This window comes from Plectrocnemia conspersa, unplaced genomic scaffold, assembly GCF_051122295.1.
Source record: "Plectrocnemia conspersa isolate PC_06_02 unplaced genomic scaffold, ASM5112229v1 ptg000010l, whole genome shotgun sequence".
In the NCBI taxonomy this organism is placed as follows: Eukaryota; Metazoa; Arthropoda; class Insecta; order Trichoptera; family Polycentropodidae; genus Plectrocnemia; species Plectrocnemia conspersa.
The window spans coordinates 11,136,228-11,153,023 of record NW_028277174.1 but is presented as its reverse complement, the minus strand read 5'-3'; the positions used below and the strand labels follow the sequence as shown (position 1 = coordinate 11,153,023).

The 16,796-nt window shown below is 33.1% G+C and overlaps 1 protein-coding gene across 21 annotated transcripts in view; it reads right to left on the bottom strand.

Annotated features, from left to right (window-relative positions):
• pan (transcription factor pangolin) overlaps positions 1 to 16,796 on the bottom strand; it is a 210,765-nt gene that overhangs the window by 137,252 nt on the left and 56,717 nt on the right. The gene's annotated exons all lie outside the window — the stretch shown is intronic.

Genomic DNA, 16,796 nt, shown 5'->3' with positions numbered 1-16,796 from the left:
CCTGCTGTCGAAAATATTAAATGCAAAAAAAATCTCAAAAATATATTACCATAATATAATACTTTTAGACATACTTAAAATTAAATATACTTCGTATTGATTTAAAGAAAAAACAATACCAGCAATGGGGAAAGTCCACAGCTGCACAATATTAATTTTTACGGAAATATGAGTATTTTCTGGAATTTCCGCAATCACATTATTACCATTTTCAATATTTTGTTTGGCGATTATTAGTCGTATTGGCTGTATTAAATTATATAAAGATAAGAAAGTAAATTACACAAAGCAAAAAAGAGCACAATCTGGCTGTGCATAAAATAATAAATGACTACCAAAGTTGTTGTAATAAACAAAAACTTGACAAACAATACACACCAGTTGACCGGATTTGTGGCGATTTTAGAATTCAATATTCTGGTAGAAAACAAAGAAATAGCTGTTAAGCAAACGTGATGAAATTAAGATGAAAATAGCATGTAAAGTGTTAGTATATTTACATAGCTACTAACCCTACTATGCCAGATTGTACACATTGTTCTGCAAACACGTACATTTACGGTAGCTATCCAAAATTTATACTCCCGAAAGCAAACAGAAGCAAAGTGGCGTAATTGATGGGCAGAGATTGCGGAAAACATTAGGAGGGTTTCCGCGATCTGACCGCCAACGGAGGGTGGAATCGGATAGGTCACTTCGCAGAGCCGGGGCAGGGATTAGGGCATCGAGCAATACCGCGAAGGCTCCTTAATCAAATAAGAGCGGTGGACACTGGGCAATCAGCGACAGATCCGGCCCGAAAAGATCGGGGGTTCAGAAAGTTACCCTCGATGCAAGAAAGGAGGAGGGTGAAAGAAAAATAAAGAACTCTTGAGCTTTAATCAAATATCAATCAGGGATCAGCAACAGGTTAAATACGCTGCGTGTTTGTTTGTTGGGAGGGAAAATGCGTTATGCGATTAAACACGATCCGTTGCTCAAATTCGTTACGCCAATACGTTTGGGATGTTTTCTGCAAACACAAAACCGACCTGTCGAATTCACCGCAAAATGCACGCGAATGTGACATTCGTATGATCAATTATTTCAGATGCAAATATACGGAATGTTCATTTATTGTTTTATAATCACAAATGGCAAAAACTATTTACTTTATCTGAAATAGATTCGCAAAAAGCAAATTTTAGTTCGGTGCACATACTAGCAGCACATTATGACACTTTGGAATGAAACTTCAGAATGCTAAATTGGACAATTCAATCATGAAATTTTAAATAAGTAATATAATTTGTATTATAAATATATTATCCATATTTTAAAAATAAATAAAAAAATAGTTCGGATTATCCGTGTACTCCCTCCCCAGCATTAGCCGGTGAATTGAGCATGATCATAAATAAATTTTATCTTATTTTTGTGTCACAAAGCTTGTACTGTGTTATAAAAAGAGATATTATCTATATCAAGTATAGCGTTGCATCTTTCAGGCTTTATTTGCTCATCATATACATAGATATATTCCATACATTTCAAGTATGTATACTAGTATTCATATAGATTAAGCAATGCACCTATTTGTTATAATATAATATGCATTCTTGTGCATCATCCACGAGAACTATTATGCATCTGCAACACGAAGCTAATTCAATCAGTGAGCGCACCACGCACATAAATCACACACGCTAAGCAGCGCAATAAAAATGGCGCTCGAAAAATGCGCGCATATGAGTCCGTCGTAACCGATAGCGGTCAGATGAAACAACCGGCAGCAGCAACAGTAGCCGTTATCATATCAGACACAGCATGTCGTGATAGCGACGTAAAAATGTGATTTAGAGCAGAATGCTGCGGAGACAATGGTGCGCGCGTGTGTTGAGTGTAGGAGGACGGCAAACAAGTCTCCCACTTCGGTAGCCGGCGAGTGTTTGCACTGCACACGATGCAGCCGAGAATGCGCAGCAGTAGGCACTTTTTATCGGGCTGTGTCGTATGAGGCGTTGACCGTGAAACCAAACAAACAGAGAAGAAGCACACCGAAGACACAAGAAGACAACCGTTCTCCATGAACGTGAGACAGAAATTTATCACGTAATTTATTAAAAAAAATATTATTTGACAATACTTATTTACTATATCTAGCAATGGCGGAACTAATATTATATAGGAATATAAATGTAAGCACCACTACACATATACACACAAAATTTGATGAAAAACATTTGTGAATCATGGCCTTCCATAGCTGATAAAAGTATTTTCATTTTTTGCGCAGCACGAAATTTTGACTGTCTCAATTATTTATTTAAATTAAAATAAAACCATCGTGACCCTACAGGTTATCCTAATGCTTCGTGAAGGTGCGTCTGTAACAATATGCAGTGTCACGTATTAAGGAGCCGAATGGTGACAGACATAGGCGAGTCGGATAGTGCAGACGTACTTGCTCTAACGAACATCAGAAGAGGACGCGATCGTCATTCTTGTAGACATTCTAGAACCTAAAACTAGAATTCCTCAAGAAAAGTTTGATTCCCAACAGCATCTTTCAGAAGTTTAAAGAAATGCTCAGCGACATCAGCTAATCGTATCAGGAACTACATATATCTGAATTTATTTTTTTAATTTATTATTTTTATGAATTTATTACAGTTTGTCTGCGCCTCGATATTACACTATGTTTTAAAAATATGAAAGCTAAATATGAAAAATAGGAAAGAGTACTGATTAAGGTGTATTCAAACCGAATTTTGGTCAATAGGAGGTCGCAAAAAACTATTATCACTTCTCAGAAGTCAAAAATTCACGTCAAAAGCAATAAAATCGTATCGGCGCCGTCGCGTGTTAAATGTTTAACTTTTCCCCTCGAGCTTCTAATGTTACACTAAAATACTTTTGCGCTACGTAATTTCACCACTAAGACATTTAGGTATACATGTATATTTTATATTTATATATGTATTATTTTTTAAATTTATTTTAATTTTTCCACTTCAGCCCTGTTCTCAGCGATCACGTGAGCACTGTGTGTATTTGTTTTTTCTACTAACTCTTAAGAAAAAATAGAGTGTAGTTCATTAGTGACAGTCAACTTGTATTTTAAAAGCATCCGTAGCTCATTCATGATATTTGATTTAGATCTTTATCTTAGTAGCATTAGTATTGGGGTGCAATAATAACCAATAAATACGAATGAAGCAACTAAGCCCAGTAATAACACATAATATTGCAAATTGTTGATATAAGAAAATAGCATTTAAAACATATAATATAAATTTTAGCCACCTTTTTTATTAATATAAAACTATATATAGAACAAAATAGAGATATAGCTTACCGATTGACAACTATTTTGGTTGGGAATTGGGGAAAAAATCATGACGAACTCGTGTCAAGATACGGTTTATCGGCAAAGGTATATAAACACTTCGGTTCAGCGAGCAAATGAATCGAGATAAAAGCGAAAAAAATGGACGTAAATATTGTATAATAACATAAAAAGGTAGATAAAAAAGAATTGTGTACGCGTGTGTTTTTATCGGAAAGTTTGACAAGCGTCGAGTGAGGCGTTATCTGTTATATTTATAGCATATAGGCGTTTTACTGAATTAATATGCTAATGTAGGTGAGTATATAAATAGTTTAGGATAAGTAGGATTTATATGAATAAAAAAGGTACTGGTTTAAAAAAAATAGTGATCTACATACACATGGAATATGATCCAAAAATATCTTGCCGGAGAAAGGAAATACCTCCAAACACCTGTATCTACAAATCTAAGGTAAAAATAAGCCATGGATCTCCACGAATGGAATACACACAACAAGTGTTATTCAAGGTGAGTGAAACGTATTTATTTTGGAGTAACGCACTACCTAACTTCATGAATGGGAAATACCAACAACAAAAATGTGGAATTTTATGATGTTGATATCAGTAATTTTCACTATAAATAACGGTAATCAGGCGGTTGCTGGGTAGTTGATTACAACGGGTACAAAAACGCAAGATGTATGTGTTTTACATAAAATAAAATAAAAACACTTTAACGGCTTATTATTATAGAACCTTAACCATCGTGTTTGACTCAAGATTGAGTGCATAGTATCGCAATTTCGAATAATCTCATTCCGGGAATCGATAACTACGCATCCGTGGAATGATTGGAGAACCTCAATTAATGTCAAATATGAAAGAAGCTGATATGTGACCTTTAGAGCCTTTTTACGATAGGGCAATGAACGCTATAATCGCATTTGAGAAAATTTAACTTGTTTCAAGAATATTCCATAAAACAGAACATATCCCACAAGGACGTGAAGATAAGGAATAATGCAGGAAAATTGACGAAACTTATGTATTCCAAACACGTTTTTTTATATGGGCGATATATAATAATATAAATTCGTTCAGAGTGTGGTGTATGCGTGGGTATGGATTTTTTATAGCGCCACACATGTATCGCATGAAAGTCAAATATCACCCATGTGAGCACAAATGGGTCGCAAAAACCGGTCCTTGTACCTGCTAAAAGTTCACAAGGAAGAGATTCTCAAAGGACAGGCGCAATTTAATTCGCGTATCGAATATCATCAGCGGGACGGATCAACAAGACCGTTATATGTTTATTTATTGTATGAACAAATTTGGTGTGTGAAATCAGATATATTAAATCAAGTAATTACCTGTAATAGAAATAGTGTCGGTAATCCAAAACATTACCTCTCACATATACATAATTTCGATTCCCTATTTAATATACAATAATAATAATAAATTTATTACCGTCCAGGTGAACATTACAACTATAAGTCAATGCATAAAATTATTTGCAATAATGCATATAATAATATAAATTACATATTTTCTATAAGATAATTTTTAACGTTGAACTTGATCTACCATTTACATATATTTCATTGTAAAAACTAGATGTTTAAATCAGCTGAAAGCAGTCGCATGCTGAAGGTTTTGTTTTGATATATGTATTATATTTAGAATACAATGGCCAATTTTATATTAGATCTATTAAAGGGATATGCTATGATAATCTTCAATTTCCAAAATACAAAGTAATCATAAAAAAGCGTTTCAATAAAATTTGACAACTGCATTGTGGGGAGCCAATTTACTACGACGACCGGTGGTGCCTCGACTGCTGATATCATTCATAACATTTTTGCCACCCGCCAAAGCATTATTATATTCGCTAGAAAGAGAGTAAGTAGATGAACTAAAGACAATTTTCGCAATGAAAATAATAAAAGAAAAGAATCAAATAAATCTGGGAGATGAATTAATGTATAGGCTATAGGACCTAGTTATTTATCCTTCCGTTAGAGTTGACAGTTTAAATAAATATGTATGTTCGATTTAAAATATAGATAGCAGCCTGCATTACTTCGCGAAATCATAAATAATTTTACACTATATTATTTAACTAATTCACCGTAACCTTTATTTAAAAATATTTATAAAATTATAATGTATTTTGGTTCATAATTGAGCACGAGTAAAAATGTAATATTATTGTGTATTTGTCAATTAGGTTATCGATAAGATAAATTTTGGTTTGGCAGTTATAACCAATCATCCGTTCAAATGCTTTTTTAATGTCGGAATGGGTGTAATAAATCGGGTAAAAGGTAAACAAAAAAGCCCGCTCTAAAATCTCTCGGAAGTTGTCCGAGGTTACCGAGAACGGGAGGTAAAGTGGAGGTAATTCAGTCGACTTGACCAGCTTCGAGCGCTTCCGAACATTGTCGGCAAACGGACCAAAGTCGGAGCTGCTCTTTCGAGCGCAAGCGGTGAGATACTTCCCCGTTCGCTCTCTCGCGTGTTAAGTGACGAGAGTGAGAGAGATAATGATATGTTTTTTCGCAAACTGAGATAGAACGAGTAACTCGGTTCAATTTCAGTATGCGCGTAGGCGTCCTATGGTCGACACGCATGACAAGTTATAATACCACATGCTCATCGGGGACTTCAACAGACTCTTACTGACATCTTTGAATATTTTAGGGCACCAAAAGGGATTAATTATATTTTTGATAGTATATTCTTCTAACAGATATCGTTATTATATTTTTTTTCATATAAAATTAAATAATTAAAAAACAATTAGTGGTCCTTGATTTTGTTAAAAAAAATCGTTTCGAATATCCTTATGTATTTATATAAATGTTACACCATAATGAATTATTATTTAGAATCGATGGCGACAAATTCTAGGATAGTCACAGATGTGGTGTTCGTATTCTGAAGTATCATTTTTATGCCTTATGGCATTTTGCAAAAGCCGACAAAGTTTTTTCGTAAATTGAATATTTACGACCGAAAAGTTTTTACTGATATTGTATTGGTGAGTGCCCACACAAACTTTTATAATTATCAGTAGCGTAATTTTAATAATATGTCAATTTAAAAATTGCGATTGTTTGGCATATTTTTCGATCGCCAGCTGTACGTGACAGCAGCCGCCGTGCGGACGTCATTCACGGCATATGAAATTTGTGGCAGTGTGGCCGCTACTCGGAAGTCGGCGACCTCGTAAAAACAATCGAAGTGTGATTAATACGTTATATATGATAAATTTTCATAAAAATTAGATTGTGTTTTTCTATGTTTGTACACTATTATCTTGAGAACCAATATTTTCGATTTATCTTGAAAAATGATTTAAAATATAAACTGTTAAATTATGGCAACAATTACATTTTAATTAATAAATTCGAATAAATATTACTATATATAAAATATTTCTTTGCCTAATTTTATTGATACATATAGTAAGTGTAAATAATGATATTATTATTATTAATGAAATTTAATTCAGACCCCACAATTTTGAGAAAGCAATGTTTGAGAAGCCACACGTGGGCGTGCCCGTTGCATTTTTAAACCATATAGTCACCATTTCGAACAAAAAACACACACAAATCCGGCGTCTGGTAGCTAGCAAAATCAAAAATTTCTCGGAAGGGCGGGTCATCTATCAGTTGATCTCATATTTCATATGGGCGAAATGGTGCTTACGGAGAACACCCGCGAACAACATCGTCGCACGCTGCTGCGGAAAAAATCCAATTTCAAAACCAAGCACGAAGCTTGTTATTGTGTGCTCAGAAGTCCATAAAGTGAAGCATTCCACCCGTTGGTTGCCGAGGGGGAGAGGAAGAGGAGGAGGATCAACGAAGGTCGAGATTAACGGAACACATGCGTGAATCGCTCGATCTCAAAACGCGAACAACATCGAGGAAAGGACATCGGGTAAAATGCAGAAAGTCGCATGTGCATACTCTCTTAACAAATAAATAAAGAGATCGTGATTTATCAACAATGGTCCGATATTACAAAGAATTGGAAAAACGCATTATTACGCACGCCTTTGAAGGGACTCAATAGTACAAAGTTGTGATTGAGCCATATGGCAATAATACATTTCATATTATTTTACAAAATTACATTACTGTACAAAAAAAATCATCACAAAGGAAAACTCGATTTACACATAAAATTATACGCAGATTTTCAAGTGAAAGAATTAAAAAAAAAGATTTTCTCTTAGTCCTTTAATCAACCTAATACACTACTGAAATGGAATCTATATAATAAGGTTTAACAGCGATTATGCTGGAATGATCGCATCAGACAACAGACAATATCAAACTATGTCTATGTAAAGCTTAAATATATTTTAAACCCAAGTATGTTTCACTTTTATCAGACAATAATGCTATATTTAAGAGTTTTTCAGGATATATGGGCATTCGATGGTGACGTAACAGTAGTCGCATTAGCGGAGAGATAATAATAGTCGAGTGCTGGCTGTGCAGGTGATGATGACGGCTGAGGACCACGGAGGCTGCAGCGCCACACGTCACACGAAAGCGGAAAGCCGAGCTCTGGAATGCAATTTGCATGCAATTTCCATTTCAATGGCTGACACAGACAGCGATGGCTAGGACAAACGAGGCAGTGGGCGAAAATCGCGGACGTGAAAAATGAACAGATATTCTTCATCTGAAACAGATTGATGCTGATCATAACAAATCATAGTTTTAAAACTGTAGCCAGAAACAAATATCATAGATTTTAACTGTAAAGTAGATTCAACTCAAAACAGATATGGAACAGAAGTAACAATATATCACAATTCGTTCTTGTCTATCAATTCATAAAAAAATTATACTCACAACACACTACCATACTTAGTATTGATTCAAGCTCAACAAGCGGAACATCGATTTAATCTCCTATTTTAAGAGAAAAATGTGAAGGTCGATAGCGAGAAATATAAGTTTAATACGAATCGTTTAAGCACCCCTGACTCCGCGAAATGAAATACGATAAAAGCGACTTCTCTCGCCTGAACCACCCCTAGCTGTATAAATTCACTTCAAGTGTTTAATTACAGGACGAAGTGCGGAATATATTGTCGTACGAACGTACGACCAATTCTCCACACTAGCGACGTGCAACCTTTTTGTTATGTCGGCAAAATTACCTTTATTTTAATTTTTATTTAAAAAATCTATATAGTATACCAATATAGCAATATATTTAATATACAGGATTGGTTTATATTCTTCTCTCATGCACCTAGATGTGTATTCTGAGATATCAGTACAAAAAATAGACACGTGAACGATCGCTGAAACATTCGTATAAAACCAGAGCGAGTGCAAGTCGAGAGGATAATTGCGGAATACATTATAAGAGAAGAACTCTCGTGCAAGAAGAAACCACACGCGACGCAGTTGAATTAAAATTTAATGCACAAGTATTATAAAGTATAGTGAGAATGAAAAAAATGCTACATAATGCAGCCGATTCGATCGATAAGACAAGGAAATGAACATTGTACACGTCAGGTCGTAGCAAAACCGCAAGATTTCGTAGAAGTAATCTCGCGCAATTATCTTATAAACATATAATACCGCTTAACCGACCGGATATTATGTGAGATAAGACAAACCATATTTGGTGAAATTATGGGAAAAGTTGTAATAGTTATTTAATCAAGAGGACATGGATTACAAAGTTGTATGTTTTATCAACTTTCAGGGAAAAAATGAAAATTGATAATTTATGAGTAAATCGACTTAAGTGGGCCGATTGATTTTTTTACGCAAAAATCAGTAAAAAAAATGTTTGACAAGAAAAAACTTTTTTTGGTAAATAAACATAAAATATAATTGCAAATAAATAAAAATTTTAAAAATTTTAAAATAAAAAAGGTGAAATTTGCATTTTTCAAAAAAAAAAAAAAAAAAACTTAATTTTGATTGACGCGTCCAAGAGTTAGTTTATTTACTATATTCATGAAGAAAAATAGAGTAAATGGGTATCATAAGTATTTTAAATCATTTTCATTTTGTATCATCATTTTAGAGTACTATTTTTGCATTTTACTCAAATTTAATAAGTAAAGGTAACATGTCTAGACGTCTAGATATTTTATTTGAAAAAATATGCAATGTAATCTAGATAGAACTAATAGATGTTCTCATTCATATTCAACTATAAAATGGCCGATTAGTGTTGCAAATGTATAGGTGATTCATAGAAAATAGAAAATTTTGGCGCCTTTAATTAATAACTAAAACAATGGTTATTCGAATCCATAAGGAGAAACTATCACTAAACGTTACACATACTTTTTATTCATTTTAGAAACTGCAATATATAGACCAATGTCACCAGAAAAATTAATTATAAAATTATCATCTTATATAATGTTTACATGATAATGCAGCTTCTAATAAATACATTGCAGCACTGATTCTTAGGGAATATTTGCCCATATCAAACGATGAAATGAGACTAATGAGGCACAACAATTGGTATCTGATGATACAGGAAACTGGCATTGCAATCGCTACTGCAAAACAGTCAAAACGAGGAAATCATCAACGCATTTTGGCGGCCATAAATAAAATCGCCACATCATTATCTCATTAGCAAGATAAATGCTTTGGTTCAGCAGTGTTAACGGGAAGCAATGTGGCGTGATGATAAATCCCTTCGGTCCAATTGCGTACGTTGTTTGTATACGTATATATGTATATATGCATATGCTCATGTGTTTGTATGTGGATAAGGTGAGTCTGGGTACCTGGTGGAGACCATTCAGCATATAACGAGGCCCTAATAACAATACCTGCCCGAGCCAGCCTTACCTTTTTATGTTCCCACTTAGCTTTTTTATATATTCCTTTATAGCTATCTCGAGCCGGGCTTCTCAACACGCGGAAAAATCTCAGGAAATACTCGCCGATCGCGAAACTTTCTGCGCACACTGCTCATAATGCATGCAAATTGGTTTGAATCTAATTAGCTCTCGGCCAATAATCGATAAATAACAGGTTATCGAGTCGGTCGTGTAATCTGGCGTTTTTTGGCAGGTGAGCCACAACAAACGGCATGCTCAGATTAGACAAGATACCAAAGTGACATAACATTTTTTAAGGTGTCTTGTTAACCGAGTAAATTATTAGCATTCGTCGAGATTGGAATGGTAATGTGTTTGATTTTTTTTCTCGAAGTTTTAATTGAGATAACAGCCAACAATGGAAAAGCGGCGGTGGGCCACTCGATCGATGCAAATGGTTATTAAGGTGTGCGTACAGGATTTCAGATGATTGGAATTCCGAGCATTACTTCTTGGTCACTGAGCTGGATTAAAGTATTAACGGTTGGAACTACCGGTTTAGTTGAGTTTATTTAGGAGGCAAAGGCGAAGCTTATTATGTGCATAAGAATATAATCGTTGAATACATCCTTTGTCTCTTTCATTTTAGGTCGTTATTGCCTTTAAAGTATGGATTAGCTAATGTAAAAATTAATCATTTGTCCATTTTCACAAATAATAATAGATTATACCCTCAGATTTATTGCATTGTATTGTGAGTTCACCTTTTCTATATTTATAATCCGGTGAAGAAATATGAATTGCCACGATGACATATTTTAAACTGTTTGAACGGTATGTATCAATCAAGTCATCATACTAATATGTTCCAATTTGTGACCTTCCTGATGAAATGAAATAAAGAATATTTTTTAGCAATAAATACATATCATTAAATAAATATTGTTTATATAAATCATAATATATAACATAAATGTTATTTGGCAACATACTTTTGAATCAAGATTATCGTTAAATCAAATGGATGCTTTTATAGTAATTGTTTGTCATGTCCAGCAAAATTTATGTTATGGCTGAGACACTTGGATCAACTAGATTGCTCTTATACTTTTGGAGTCCGTGAAGTGCGGAGGCAGTAAATATTATATTTAGTGTTAAACGTGTAGAAAAGACAGAAAGAAATATTCAAACAGCAATTTAAGTGTTTCACTGGTCCTTCGAAGCCTCAGTAAACCGGCCTTTCCGCGAAAGTTAGGTCGTACGCAAATACAAAAACAATGCCTTCTTCCTTAGCGGAGAAATTAAACGTATTTTTTTTTATTTGTTGCAAATCTTTCAGGCTTAGTAAAACACCATACTGAAGACAAAATCTGTAAATTAGTGACATATAATTTATTAATAAGCTATTATTACTACGTATGGTGAGCTTATAAAAATATTAATTAAACAGTATTTCCTTAGCATTGATGGCTTTAGAAAGTTTAACATAACATATTTAGAAGACTTTTAAAACGGTTCACAATAAGATAATATATTTTTTTAAATACAAAAAATAAAATGCATTATTGAAGAACGTTAGAACATATAGTTACTAATATAATATATTATTTTTACAATATATAAATTAGTACTCACTTCTGAATTGAGTGTAAATTAATCAAATAAATGTTGAACCAGTAATAAATAAAAATGTTTGAGAAACATTTGATTGTAGTGTTGAATTTTAAAGGGACGCATGTGAGAATTGATAATTATAAACGATGATTTCGGATGGAAACCGTGTTTTGTGGCAGAATGACAGGTGCCTGGGGTATGCCGTAATAATCGGGCGCTCCGCCCCCGGGGGCTAACCCATTCGATAATTATTTTTGACACACATGCCTAAACGATTCGCGAAAGGGATAACCGAAGAATCGGATATGTTGATTCACAAAATAAATTATAAAAAACGTCAGCAGTAGCCACGTGTATAATTTAAAACACTTTAATGCAGTATGCAAATCGGAGCAATGTATAAACGTTCATAACGAATCATTAAGTGACCTTACATGGACAACACATGTCGAGCTTAATCACATACGCGAGCTCGCTGAAAGTGATCAATGAAAACGTTCTAGTTATAAATACATAACATTAATGAAATTAAACGCTCGCACAGCCATTATTATGACTCGAAGGTGTGTTATTAAAAAAATACGTACGCGTAATACGTGTTATGTACACGTGTACACACATACAGGCTGATAAAAAATCGATCATTAGCTTTGAAACATAAGACACAACTAAAAAAAGGCATTGAGTTAATACATCATTATATTAAATAACATATATATGTACCTATAAGCACTATATATTATTTGTATAAGTCGATGACTAATACCTGAAAAACCAAGGTTCAAACTCCATACGGACTAAATTTCTATCATGTCATCAAAATTAGTGATTATTATATATTTATAATTCAGATCGTTTATTACAGATTAGGTTTTTATAGATTTTCCTAATCTCACGGATGAATATCATAATTAATAATTAAAAAAAATATCGAGCTAGGTGTTCTGTCGATTGTCATCTTTAACGATAGTTAATAATAAAGAAAATAAATAATAAAATTGAAAAATTAAAAAAAAAACTTTTCGTGTAGTATAAAGATTAGATTTGTTTTTTTGAAAATGACCAGATTTTTTAAAATTACTACCGTGTCCATTGTAATAGTGCTGTATAAAATAAATATATATTGATATGCTATGACACTTTAATATATAAATATATAAATAGAATGGACATAAAATATATTCTCTATGACTTGAAGTAGCTCATTATTAGAGAATTTTCAATACCCAGTTAGATTTTTATTAATTATCAAGATATTCATCCGCGAGATTAGAAAAATTTAACTAAACATAATTTGCGATGATCGATTGGAATTCATTAATAATAATCATTAATTCCTATCTTCCAGATACAATAGAAAATTAAAAACACTAAGGTCCATACAGGGCCGGGCCCTGGAAAAATAATAATTCCGGACTTCATGACAAAAATAGCATTTTACATATTTTTTAACAAATCTATTCATATTAATAATTTGATAATTAGTTGTGTTTTCTTTGCTGCTCAGTGTTGCCATTTTATTGACTTTGAAGTGAATTTTTGACTTCAGAGAAGTGATAATGGTTTTTGCGCGCTCCTATTCACCAAAATTTGGTTCGAAAATCGGGGAATCGGTGACATCTATATTATTAATTATAATTTTTTATGTGCTATACAATTTATAATCAATGGATGTCACTGGGACCGGTTTTTATAAATATATATTCGAGTTCCGCTGCCGGGGATCGAGCCCGCAACCTCAGAGTTACTAGTCTGAAGCGTTATGGACCACGCTATTCCGTCCTATATCAACAAAAACCAGCGGATTCATCAACGACACTCAAAATAACAATCGGTGAGCTTCATTGAGAATAATTTATAAAACTCTATTTAGAATATATGTATAATACATATGCAAATTTATCAAAACCTAGTTGAAATATACTTTACTCTACTGCTGAAAGAATTTCCAATGTAATTTTTAAAGACTGCTTAATTAACCTTTTGATTAGTATGGGCCTGATTTTAAATAAATGATTTTAAGTTTAATTAAAATATTTTTACTTATTTTTTTTAAAACTATTATATTCATCAATGATACGTAAAAATCATCATAATTGTATAATCATTTAAGATATTTGGATAGTTAAAAAGTAACACGCTTTGTTTAAAGCATTTCTATACAATTAAAGCAGCTTCAATGAGTGTTTCCAACAGAAGGAACAATCAGAACAAAGTTAGGAATCAATTTAAAATAAGAAACGTTTAATGCGTATTTAAAAAAATTATAAAAAAAATATTTTTTTTAAATATAATCTATGATACATTATTTTATTTTCTTAAAATATTAAATAATTTGATTCATTATAAAAAATTAAATGTTGAGAGCCACCGAATTTGTTTAAATTATAAAGCACAAAATATTACTATACATAAAAATATATTTTTTCAGAAAAAAAAGCGCCAAATTAACTCATTCACAGGTGTGTATGCAAAATAATTAGCTTACTAACCAAATGGTAATATTTTTATTTGTTCTTATATGTGATACACGCAACCATTGTTTTGTTTTGGGTCATTGACTATCTATATATATGTACATAAGATTACGTATCTATTTTTCACACTAATATTAAAATAAAGTTGTTAATTATGAATCACACTGTACTCTGCTGCGCACGAAAGTGTACGCGACAAATTGCCGCTTCGCAGACGATTGAGAATTACACGTGTATATGAGGCTTATAAAAAATTGTACCGGGCGGAGGGGAGAGCGCGGTTCAACGGCTACGGCAATAAATAAAACGCCAATAGGCTTGATTACGTAGCAAAATTGAATTCGAACCGGCGCCGAAAATTCCGTACCCAACGAAAACGTGCGTGAGTAGCGCTAATAAATAGCTCAAATAGCCGTAGTGTATTATAAAATGTGTGTAAGCTCATGAAAACAATTAGCGAAGGCGACAATTTAGCACCATAAAAGCATTCTACGCCTGATTTATAGCTCTATTTTAGGAGTTACTTAAGTATGCTATATTTTCATTTACGAAAATCATCTACCTTACTAGGAAATGGATTTGTCATATTTGCTGCACAAAGTATTATTTTTCAATACATATATTTTCTATCTCTCCTTATTATTTCATAGTACAAGATTTCACAGTTAGTAATAGGACATTCATCACAGATCTCTTCTCTACTGTTTTTCTACATTTTTTCTAAAAATTCTTACATACCGTTCAACCATTTTAAATCTCTAAATTAAATCCAACGCTTGACGAATGGGCGAATTTAGCGCAAATTTCATTACTAATTTAGATGGCGACAGATACAACGCCTCAAGGCATGAATAATATATGTATTCAGAAAATAATGGAGATTCTCAGACATGAATAATTTCAAAAGAAAAAAAAAACAATTTTATCTCTATCTTATCGCAGACAATAACCGACCGTTCGATCGTATCGGTTCTAGTCTATCTGATAAACGGTAATATGTCAGCTAGCTATAGATTCGTAAATTATGTTCGAATTTCACCGCAGTGTTCGCTAAATTTGAATGCATACCACTACAACACACAAACCCCCATGGGCACTTGTGGAAAACCCATTAGCTGCTTCGCAATGCAAATCTTTCTCGAGAGCCAATTGACGATAGTCGGGCAAAACCGAACCCAATTAAAACGCGAGATCTGCGCTGTAACTCCAAGAGTGTCCTCTCAATTCTCTCTCTCCACCCCTCCCCCTCCCCATCTATCTCTCTTTCAAGAAGTCATGTGTGAACAAATTATGGAGCGCGTTCGTTACAATCGAGATGAAGCGATTAGTGTTACGCTGTTATTCGCTACGGATGAATAAAGTTTTGATTGAACTTCGATACATGGAAGAAATACGCATCTGAACTTTATCTTTCAATCCATTGGTGTCTAGCGTGCCATAATCATGCCACAAGACATCTGATAAAAAATATTTATCTGAATCACGAGTTTCATTACATTCACAAGTAATTTAAAAAATGCTTTTACAAGTAGAAACTAGGTTTTGATAAATGATCAATACTTATTGATAAGTATTGATCGTTTATCAAAACCTAGCAAACCTTTACAAAAAAAATAGATATTTACATATACCTTTAGGTTCTTGTTGTGTTTTAGCGTATGCTTTTTCAAGCGATGATCCATAGGAGCAAATGAATTTAAAAAAATAAAAAATAACGCAAACGAATTGAGGCAATAAACTAATTTATTGTTATAAATTGGGGGATCTCGATGAAGCTCATCGATGCTACTAATTTTATGTTGTTATTTTGTGTGTCGTTAATCAATCCTGTGGTTGTTAAGGTTTCGAAGAGGGTCTGAAGTATTCGATTTTTAAGATCCAGGTTCAAAGTATATCGCAAAAGGATTCGAGTAATTATTTTTGCAGAAACTCAAGCTTCCTCATTGGCATGACGTATATATCTATAATATCAGTGTTCTGACTGACCGTTTGGTACGAAATTTTAATGATTATGCTCCCACAACAAAAGAGATTCTCATATTTAAAACGTACTGAAACATCATTTCGTTTTAAAATAACTTATCAAAAGTTCATTGCTGAGCAAGTGACCAATAAATAAGCACATATATACAGGCTTGTCGAGAGAGAGGGGGGAAGGGGGGGACAAAATCATATCAAAAATATATTCATAAAAAAAATAAAAACTGATATAAAATAACATAAACTAGTTGTTTGCGATGTATGTATTTTAGGTATAACTGTATTTTGCCTTTTTTATACGTACTAAAATGAATAAAAGGAGTGGAACATTGCCTTCAAAAGTACACACTTTCTAGGAAATACTTTCACAATAAGCATTATTAATCAAAGGAACAGAGTGTATTTTTTTGATGCGGCTCCGTTTGTGTTAAAATTTGTTTGCAAATTATTGTTGATCTTATTGCTTTCTGAACCTTATAATAATTACTTAGTTGGAAGGAAATATTCAACGAATGTAAATAAATTACAGTAAATTGAGGTATTTTATCTGAATTTTCAGATCGACGAAAAA